The following is a 9,083-nucleotide window of genomic DNA, read 5'->3' on the forward strand; positions in this document are numbered from 1 at the left end:
ATGGTCCAGAAATATTTAGACAGAATAAAGGTGGATAAAGCACCGGGACCAGATGGCATACACCCACGGATCCTAAAAGAATTGAGCTCTGTCATTTCAAAGCCACTGTATCTAATATTTAGGGACTCATTCATGACGGGAATAGTACCACTGGATTGGCGCAGGGCCAATGTGGTGCCCATATTTAAAAAGAGAACTAAGTCTTTACCAAGTAACTATAGACCTGTTAGTTTAACTTTTATAGCTGGGAAGATACTGGAGAGATTAATAAAAGACCACATGGATGAGTTCTTGCTGGAAAAAAAACTATTTAAGCAGCAGACAACATGGATTCATGAAAGACAGAAGTTGTCAGACAAACCTGATTTCCTTTTATGAAGAGGTAAGTAAAACCTTGGACAGAGGGGTGGCAGTGGATGTGGTATACCTGGATTTTACAAAAGCGTTCGATACAGTTCCCCACACACGGCTCATGTGTAAGGTAAAGTCTACAGGATTGGGGAACTGGAGAAAGTGTAGAGAAGGGCAACCTGATAAGAGGCATGGAGGAGCTCAGCTATGAGGAAAGAAACTAAATGTATTCACTCTTGAGAAGAGGAGATTAAGGGGAGATATAATCAACATGTACAAATAAATAAGGGGTCCATATAGTGATCTTGGTGTTGAGTTATTCACTTTTACGGTCAACACTGAGGACAAGGGGGCATTCTTTACGTCTAGAGGAAAAGAGATTTAATCTCCAAATACGGAAAGGTTATTTCACAGTAAGAGCTGTGAAAATGTGGAATAGACTCCCTCCAGACGTGGTTCTGGCCAGCTCAGTAGATTGCTTTAAGAAAGGCCTGGATTCTTTCCTAAATGTACATAATATAACTGGGTACTAAGATTTATAGGTAAAGTTGATCGGGGGAATATCCGATTGCCTCTCGGGGGATCAGGAAGGAATTTTTTCCCCTGCTGTAGCAAACTGGATCATGTTTTGCTGGGGGTTTTTGCCTTCCTCTGGATCAACTGTGGGTATAGAATTGGGTATATGTGATTGTACAATATTATTATTATTTTATTTCTTATGGTTGAACTTGATGGACTTGTGTCTTTTTTCAACCTGACTAACTATGTAACTATGATACATATAACCTAAAATTATCTAAAATCATGATAATATAAGAATAATTAGGTAAATAATACCACGATTGGAAGTGTAAATAAGTAAAACTGGGTAAGAATAAAAATGAGAACGTAATTTATATTAAATTGAAAAATAAAATGCAGTCATGCATTATTAATAAAACAATTAATGTCCCAGTCAACATTTAAGCCAAAGGGAACTTAAGACTTCATGTCGAATATCCATTTAGTTTCAAGTCTGGAGATGGTTCTGACTTTATCAGTAACCCTCCAGTGAGGACAGATTTTGTCAATGAGTAAAAAAAATGTCACTTGAATTTTCTTGTCATGGTACTTGGCATTGTTGCTTAGACAAGTATGTTTAGGGAAACCACACTTGACATTTCCAACATGCTCATCTAGACGCACATGTACTGTAGTGCTCTTTTGGTGCACCCAATATATTGTTTAGAGCACGGACATTGGATTACACACTCTGTTGAGCAGGTGATAAAGGACTCAAATATTATAGGACTTATTCGTCTGAGTGGAACCAAAGAATTTGCATTTCCTCCCCCTAAAGAAGTTGATTTGACAAATTTTGCATTTCTTGCAGGGGAAAAAAACTTTCATTGACTGAAAGAATGAGATTTTGGTGGGTCGACCACATTGGGGCGATACTATGCCTTAGGGAGGGGGCTCCTCTGTAGATTACTACAGGTCGATCAGGTATAGTAGGGCGAAAAGAAAAAAGATGAGTTGCGCTAGGAGTCGCAACTTAATGCGAAAATAATATAAATAAATAAATGCATAAATGAATAAATGAATAAAGTGCTAGTGCAAAAAATAGCAAAAAAAAAAAAAAAAAAGGGATGATGCCCAAACAGTCATGGGAAAAACCTTTCGGGGTAATTACAACAATCTGCTATTTGGGACCAAACGCTTAAAAAACTTTGTTAGTCCATTAGAATTGCATACTAATCAATTGTTAGGCAGTCCAAAATGAGAGGGGAAATCAACAGCAGAACCCCAAAACATATGAATGTCCAAATAGATGGGCAAAAAACAGTTGCAGAGTAATAAAATGATCCAAATATTGAACAGCCTCTGGTCTCTGGTCAGAAGAAACATATATTCCCACCGAGAGGTAAGTAAGGGTGTGCTCTTACCAGATCCACGATCATAAAAAGCGTGTCGATCCACTCAGGTCATGGAGAAAACTCGGTCACAGCTGACAGGCAGAATATCCTCTCCAATGTGTTTAACGGCTCCACGTCCATCCGGCGAACCAGGGGAAGAAATAGGCTCAGAATGTGAAGTACCGTCAAATATTTATTAAAAATTGTGCAACATATACACAGCGGTACATATAATTTAAAATTGCCGGCTAAAACAAGCAAACAGATACAAATAAAAAACGTGCGCCCGTGCATCCGGGGTCACGTAAAACGCAATGACGTTCAGTGCGTGGCTCCGCCCTGATCGATTTCACCACAGATGGCGTTGTCAAAGGGCACGGGCGACGCACTGAACGTCAGCCTTATATGCCTACAGAGCAGGCAACCAAGCCTCTCTCTCAGCTAGCAGCCTCCAATCAGGAACGGCCGCAGGATCAATGAACCCGAAAGGGGAGGATCTGAATGACCCGGAACTTCCTACCAGTAAGACCGCCCTTGACATAGATAGGACTATCCTATGTCAGCAGGGTAAGGTCCTACCTCATGAGGATATTCTCAATGGTCAGCAGACATCCCACCATTCATTTCATATAAATGTTTTAGTTAAAGAGTCACTGTCTGTCACATCGTATGTTCTTACTATACATAAACAGATAACGCCATATTAACCTAAAAACGGGTAAATTCATGTCACCACTTTATAGCATCTATTAAAAACGCCAGAAAGATAGCAGCATGAACATTATACCCAAATTAATATCATATCAGCCAAAACAGGGATTTTAATATCTGAAAGAGAAATCGCAGTTGGCTGACATCTGTATTCTCCCTATACATTAAAATCATAAAGGTCAAAACATAAAAAATCTAAAAATTAATAAATCTAATATATCACAAATATCAAAAATGTGCGGTATGTAAAATCAATGCCATTAAAGAACGCAAGACCTTGAATTTCATTTCAAATAGCACCTCACAAGTGTTTAACATCAAATCTTTTATTACATGCTCTATGACCCATGTAGTTTATTTACTTATCTGCCCATGTGGGTTACAGTACATTGGACGTACTGTAAGAAAGTTTCAGGTAAGGGTCAATGAACACATTGGGAACATAAGGAGAGGATTTAGAGAACATTCTGTTTCTCGGCATTATAGGGAGGTGCATGCCAGGGATCCTAGTGGCACTTCCTTTATTGCCATTGACATCCTCAAACCCCACTGGAGAGGTGGATCGAAAAGGATAGCGATATCAAAACTCGAGATGAGTTGGATATATCGCATGAAATGTCTTAAACCGCAGGGTTTGAATGTGGACATAGAGGTCAATGCCTTTTTAGACAATTCTTAGTGATCTCTTGCTGAACTATTCATTTTCTTCCCCCCTTTCTTGCCACTCCAATTTTCTGGGTCCATCTGAGGATTGTATACTATTGAAATTTGATACTAAAGATGAGGATAGTATACGATTATCGGTTTAATTTTTTGCCTTTAAGATCCGTGTGGGACCCCTTGGGGAGGTAGGTTACCCTTCTGGGGATTGTTCTTGTCTCCAATAGGGATTTACCTACCTGTAATACTCACAGATGCTGGTTAAATGGCAATGAAATTTTTTTATCAACCACTAGAGGGCTCTCAATGTGATATATTAGATTTATTAATTTTTAGATTTTTTATGTTTTGACCTTTATGATTTTAATGTATAGGGAGAATACAGATGTCAGCCAACTGCGATTTCTCTTTCAGATATTAAAATCCCTGTTTTGGCTGATATGATATTAATTTGGGTATAATGTTCATGCTGCTATCTTTCTGGCGTTTTTAATAGATGCTGTAAAGTGGTGACATGAATTTACCCGTTTTTAGGTTAATATGGCGTTATCTGTTTATGTATAGTAAGAACATACGATGTGACAGACAGTGACTCTTTAACTAAAACATTTATATGAAATGAATGGTGGGATGTCTGCTGACCATTGAGAATATCCTCATGAGGTAGGACCTTACCCTGCTGACATAGGATAGTCCTATCTATGTCAAGGGCGGTCTTACTGGTAGGAAGTTCCGGGTCATTCAGATCCTCCCCTTCCGGGTTCATTGATCCTGCGGCCGTTCCTGATTGGAGGCTGCTAGCTGAGAGAGAGGCTTGGTTGCCTGCTCTGTAGGCATATAAGGCTGACGTTCAGTGCGTCGCCCGTGCCCTTTGACAACGCCATCTGTGGTGAAATCGATCAGGGCGGAGCCACGCACTGAACGTCATTGCGTTTTACGTGACCCCGGATGCACGGGCGCACGTTTTTTATTTGTATCTGTTTGCTTGTTTTAGCCGGCAATTTTAAATTATATGTACCGCTGTGTATATGTTGCACAATTTTTAATAAATATTTGACGGTACTTCACATTCTGAGCCTATTTCTTCCCCTGGTTCGCCGGATGGACGTGGAGCCGTTAAACACATTGGAGAGGATATTCTGCCTGTCAGCTGTGACCGAGTTTTCTCCATGACCTGAGTGGATCGACACGCTTTTTATGATCGTGGATCTGGTAAGAGCACACCCTTACTTACCTCTCGGTGGGAATATATGTTTCTTCTGACCAGAGACCAGAGGCTGTTCAATATTTGGATCATTTTATTACTCTGCAACTGTTTTTTGCCCATCTATTTGGACATTCATATGTTTTGGGGTTCTGCTGTTGATTTCCCCTCTCATTTTGGACTGCCTAACAATTGATTAGTATGCAATTCTAATGGACTAACAAAGTTTTTTAAGCGTTTGGTCCCAAATAGCAGATTGTTGTAATTACCCCGAAAGGTTTTTCCCATGACTGTTTGGGCATCATCCCTTTTTTTTTTTTTTTTTTTTTTGCTATTTTTTGCACTAGCACTTTATTCATTTATTCATTTATGCATTTATTTATTTATATTATTTTCGCATTAAGTTGCGACTCCTAGCGCAACTCATCTTTTTTCTTTTTACTTTTTGCGTGTATATCACATGTTTAGCGTTGCTGCTGGAATTACTCACTATTTATTTATTCACTTATCCATTTGAAATTCATTTATATTCATTCTCCTAGCGCGAGGAAAACCCCCCCTCTTTCCTTTACTTGTCTTTTAGGTATAGTAGGGCACAGAATCCAATGACGATTGAAGATCTTTTTGACGGAAAAATGCTGATTGGAATATCCTGTGATGAAAGAGCACCCAAATTTATTATCCAAGGTTGATTATCCCTAATTGATCCATTGAGCATAAGATCCCTGTCCATACTGTATCTCCAATGTTTTTGATGGTTTCGTCAATTTCAAATTCATCATATCCTTTATCAAGAAACCTAGTTTTAAGAACTTGTGCTTGCTGTTGGTAGTCTAGGATAGAAGTGCAATTATGCCTAATGCGCTGAAATTGTCCTTTCGGAACGGCTGTATGGTCACAGCTATTCAATGGAATAAAGGCTTTCCGATCCGTCTCCTTGAAGTATGTAGTTGTAGTCAAACTTCCATCTCTAAAACAATGATGTTAAGATCGAGGAAGTGGATCTGTGTAAACAGCGCCTGGCGCCGCAATGCGTTCCACGGTGGAACGCAGTTCGGCGGCCACGCGATGATGTCATCGCCCGGCGCCGCGTGCGTTCCAGCCTGGAACGCGGAAGTGCCAAATGCAATCAGCTGCATTCGTCACACATGCTGCTTGTGTATAAACCATATTATTGTCAGCTGTAGCTCGGCCACGCTACAACACTGCTGCCAACGCTCTCCACGCTACATTTATGCCTTACTAGGAGTCTCCAGGTCTTCATAGCCATTATCCTAACTACCTCCGGATAACCATTGCTACAGGCACCCTAACAGGAATTCCTTGCTGACACCCTACACTACGGAATCCATGTCTCAAGCCCTGCAAACAGATAAGTAACTCTTGTTTAACTTGTAGTGTTTTAGGAAGATCTGCTACACAAATTGTTACTGGACAATTGCTGTACTTAAACGTTGGCTTGTAAACTGACATCTCTTACTTAGGACTGTCTGTTATGCTTCGGCTGTTTTAAAGGAACATACTTACAAATATGCTGAGCTATATATGCCTCTCTTATGCAATTAATAGTTGCTATAACTAACCATATTTACTACGTGCTTGACATAAGTTGTTACTTGTTAAAGGGCCCATGCTCTAAGTTGCTCTGCTAAGGGTTGAGGGTATTCCATGCCTTCTCCCTTAGTGGCCTAATGCACTGCCGTATGTTTAAGTGGTATGATGTAGAGAACCCCCAAACTCCTGTTCTCTGATTGGAGTGACGCCTGGGGTCCCATACTGATAATCACTTGCATATAGTTGTGCATTGGAATCTCCACGTGAATTGTATCCTTTTAAACGCTAGGGTTTGTTTGCATGTTGTAATGCGTACATCCCTAGTAGCTCAACGTAATACTTTATGTAAGAGAGAGATGATATAGAGAACCACCCAACTCCTGTTCTGTGTGGAGTGACGCCCGGGGTCCAATACTGAATTCTCACATAGAGAACTGCATTAAAATCTTGCTAAGCGCAGTTGTGGTTCACTCCCGTTCACCAGAGCTGTTACAGAATAATAGAACATCATCATGAACCCAGTGGAACTTGCAAACCATGTTGTCACCCTTACCAGTGCGTACATAGAGGGCACCGGAGCGCCGCCCCTCTGGCTCCCGCACCGCCACTGATACAATACATAGATTCATGCATTGCATGAATCTATGTATTGCCGCTATCGCCGACTATTCAGATGGCCGGCCCCCTGGCGAGCGCTGGCCATCTGAATGACGGCAGCTGGTTGGCTGTGGAAGTGCCTATCAGAGCCAGCGCTGTAATAGGCTTCCAAACACTTATCCAGGGATGCACGGGGGGTGCGTTCCTTGGATAAGAATGACAGGTGTCTCAGCCAATCAGGTTCACCGGTTCTGGTTACCGGTATACTGATTGGCTGAAGCATCATCGAGGGCGGGAGAAGACATCGAGGGACCGTGGAAGGAGGTTGGCCGACCCCAGAAAGGTAAGTGCCAGGCGGTGGGGCATTTTACAGGGCACAATGGCGTAAATTGATGGGCACAGTGGCGAAAATTGCTGGGCACAGTGGCGAAAATTGATGGGCACAGTGGCGACCAGTGGCGATGCGTCCATAGAGGGCGCTGAAGCGCCGCCCCCTCTGGCTTCCGCACCGCCACTGATACAATACATAGATTCATGCATTGCATGAATCTATGTATTGCAGCTATCGCCGACTATTCAGATGGCCGGCCTCCTGGCGAGCGCTGGCCATCTGAATGACGGCAGCTGGTTGGCTGTGGAAGTGCCCATCAGAGCCATTGGCTCTGATAGGCTTTCCGATTACAGCCCTCAGGCTGAAAGGAGGATGGCCGACCCCAGAAAGGTAAGTGCCAGGCGGGGGGCATTTTACAGGGCACGATGGTGTAAATTGATGGGCACAGTGGTGACAATTGCTGGGCACAGTGGCTACAATTGATGGGCACAGTGGTGACAATTGCTGGGCACAGTGGCTACAATTGATGAGCACAGTGGCTACAATTGATGGGCACAGTGGCGACGATTGCTGGGCACAGTGGCGACAATTGCTGGGCACAGTGGCGACAATTGCTGGGCACAGTGGTGACAATTGATGGGCACAGTGGCGACAATTGATGGCACAGTGGTGACAATTGCTGGGCACAGTGGCGACAATTGATGGCACAGTGGATGCGTTTGATGGCATGGCATAGTGGTGACAATTGCTGGGCACAGTAGTGACAATTGATGGCACAGTAGTGACAATTGATGGCACAGTGGTAACAATTGATGGCACAGTGGTAACAATTGATGGCACAGTGGCTGTGTTTGATAGCATGGCACAGTGGCTGCGTTTGATGGCATAGTGGCTGTGTTTGATGGCACAGTGGCTGCGTTTGGCATGGCACAGTGGTGACAATTGATGGGCACAGTGGTGACAATTGATGGCACAGTGGTGACAATTGATGGCACAGTGGCTGCGTTTGATGGCATGGCACAGTGGTGACAATTAATGGGCACAGTGGCGATAAATGATGGCACAGTGGCTGCGTTTGACGGCATGGCACAGTGGCTGCATTTGATGGCATGTCCCATTGGCGACAATTGATGGGCACAGTGGCGACAATTCATGGGCACAGTGGCAACAATTTATGGCACAGTGGCTGCGTTTGATGGCATGGCACAGTGGCTGCATTTGATGGCATGGAACAGTGGTGACAATTGATGGCACAGTGGTGACAATTGATGGCACAGTGGCTGCATTTGATGGGCACAGTGGCTGAATTTGATGGGCACAGTGGCTGCATTTGATGGACACAGTGGCTGCCTTTGGGCACAGTGGTTGCAATTGATGGGCACAGTAGCTGCGTTTGATGGGCACAGTGAGGCTGCAATTGTTTTTTCTTTTGTTTGTTTGCGCCCCCCCAAAAAATTTTGAGCACCAGCCGCCACTGACCCTTACTCAAAAGGTACTGTAGACGCTCTTGCTCAAACTGTACAAAATGCACAAGCAGAAAATCAGGCCTTGCAAGATTTAGTTGCTCTGACTCCAAATCTGCCCCAATTTCCCCCTGAACCTAAGGTTTATCCACCTGCTCCTTTTTCTGGTGATCGAAAAACCTATAGAGAATTAGTTAATGCATGTAAATTAATGTTTGAACTTCGCCCTCGCACCTTCCCCACTGATAGGATTAAGGGGCCAGATTCTCAAAGAATCGCCGTTGGCGTAGTGTAAGCCATTTACACCACGCCACCGC

This window comes from Rana temporaria, chromosome 8 (assembly GCF_905171775.1).
Source record: "Rana temporaria chromosome 8, aRanTem1.1, whole genome shotgun sequence".
Taxonomy (NCBI): Eukaryota; Metazoa; Chordata; class Amphibia; order Anura; family Ranidae; genus Rana; species Rana temporaria.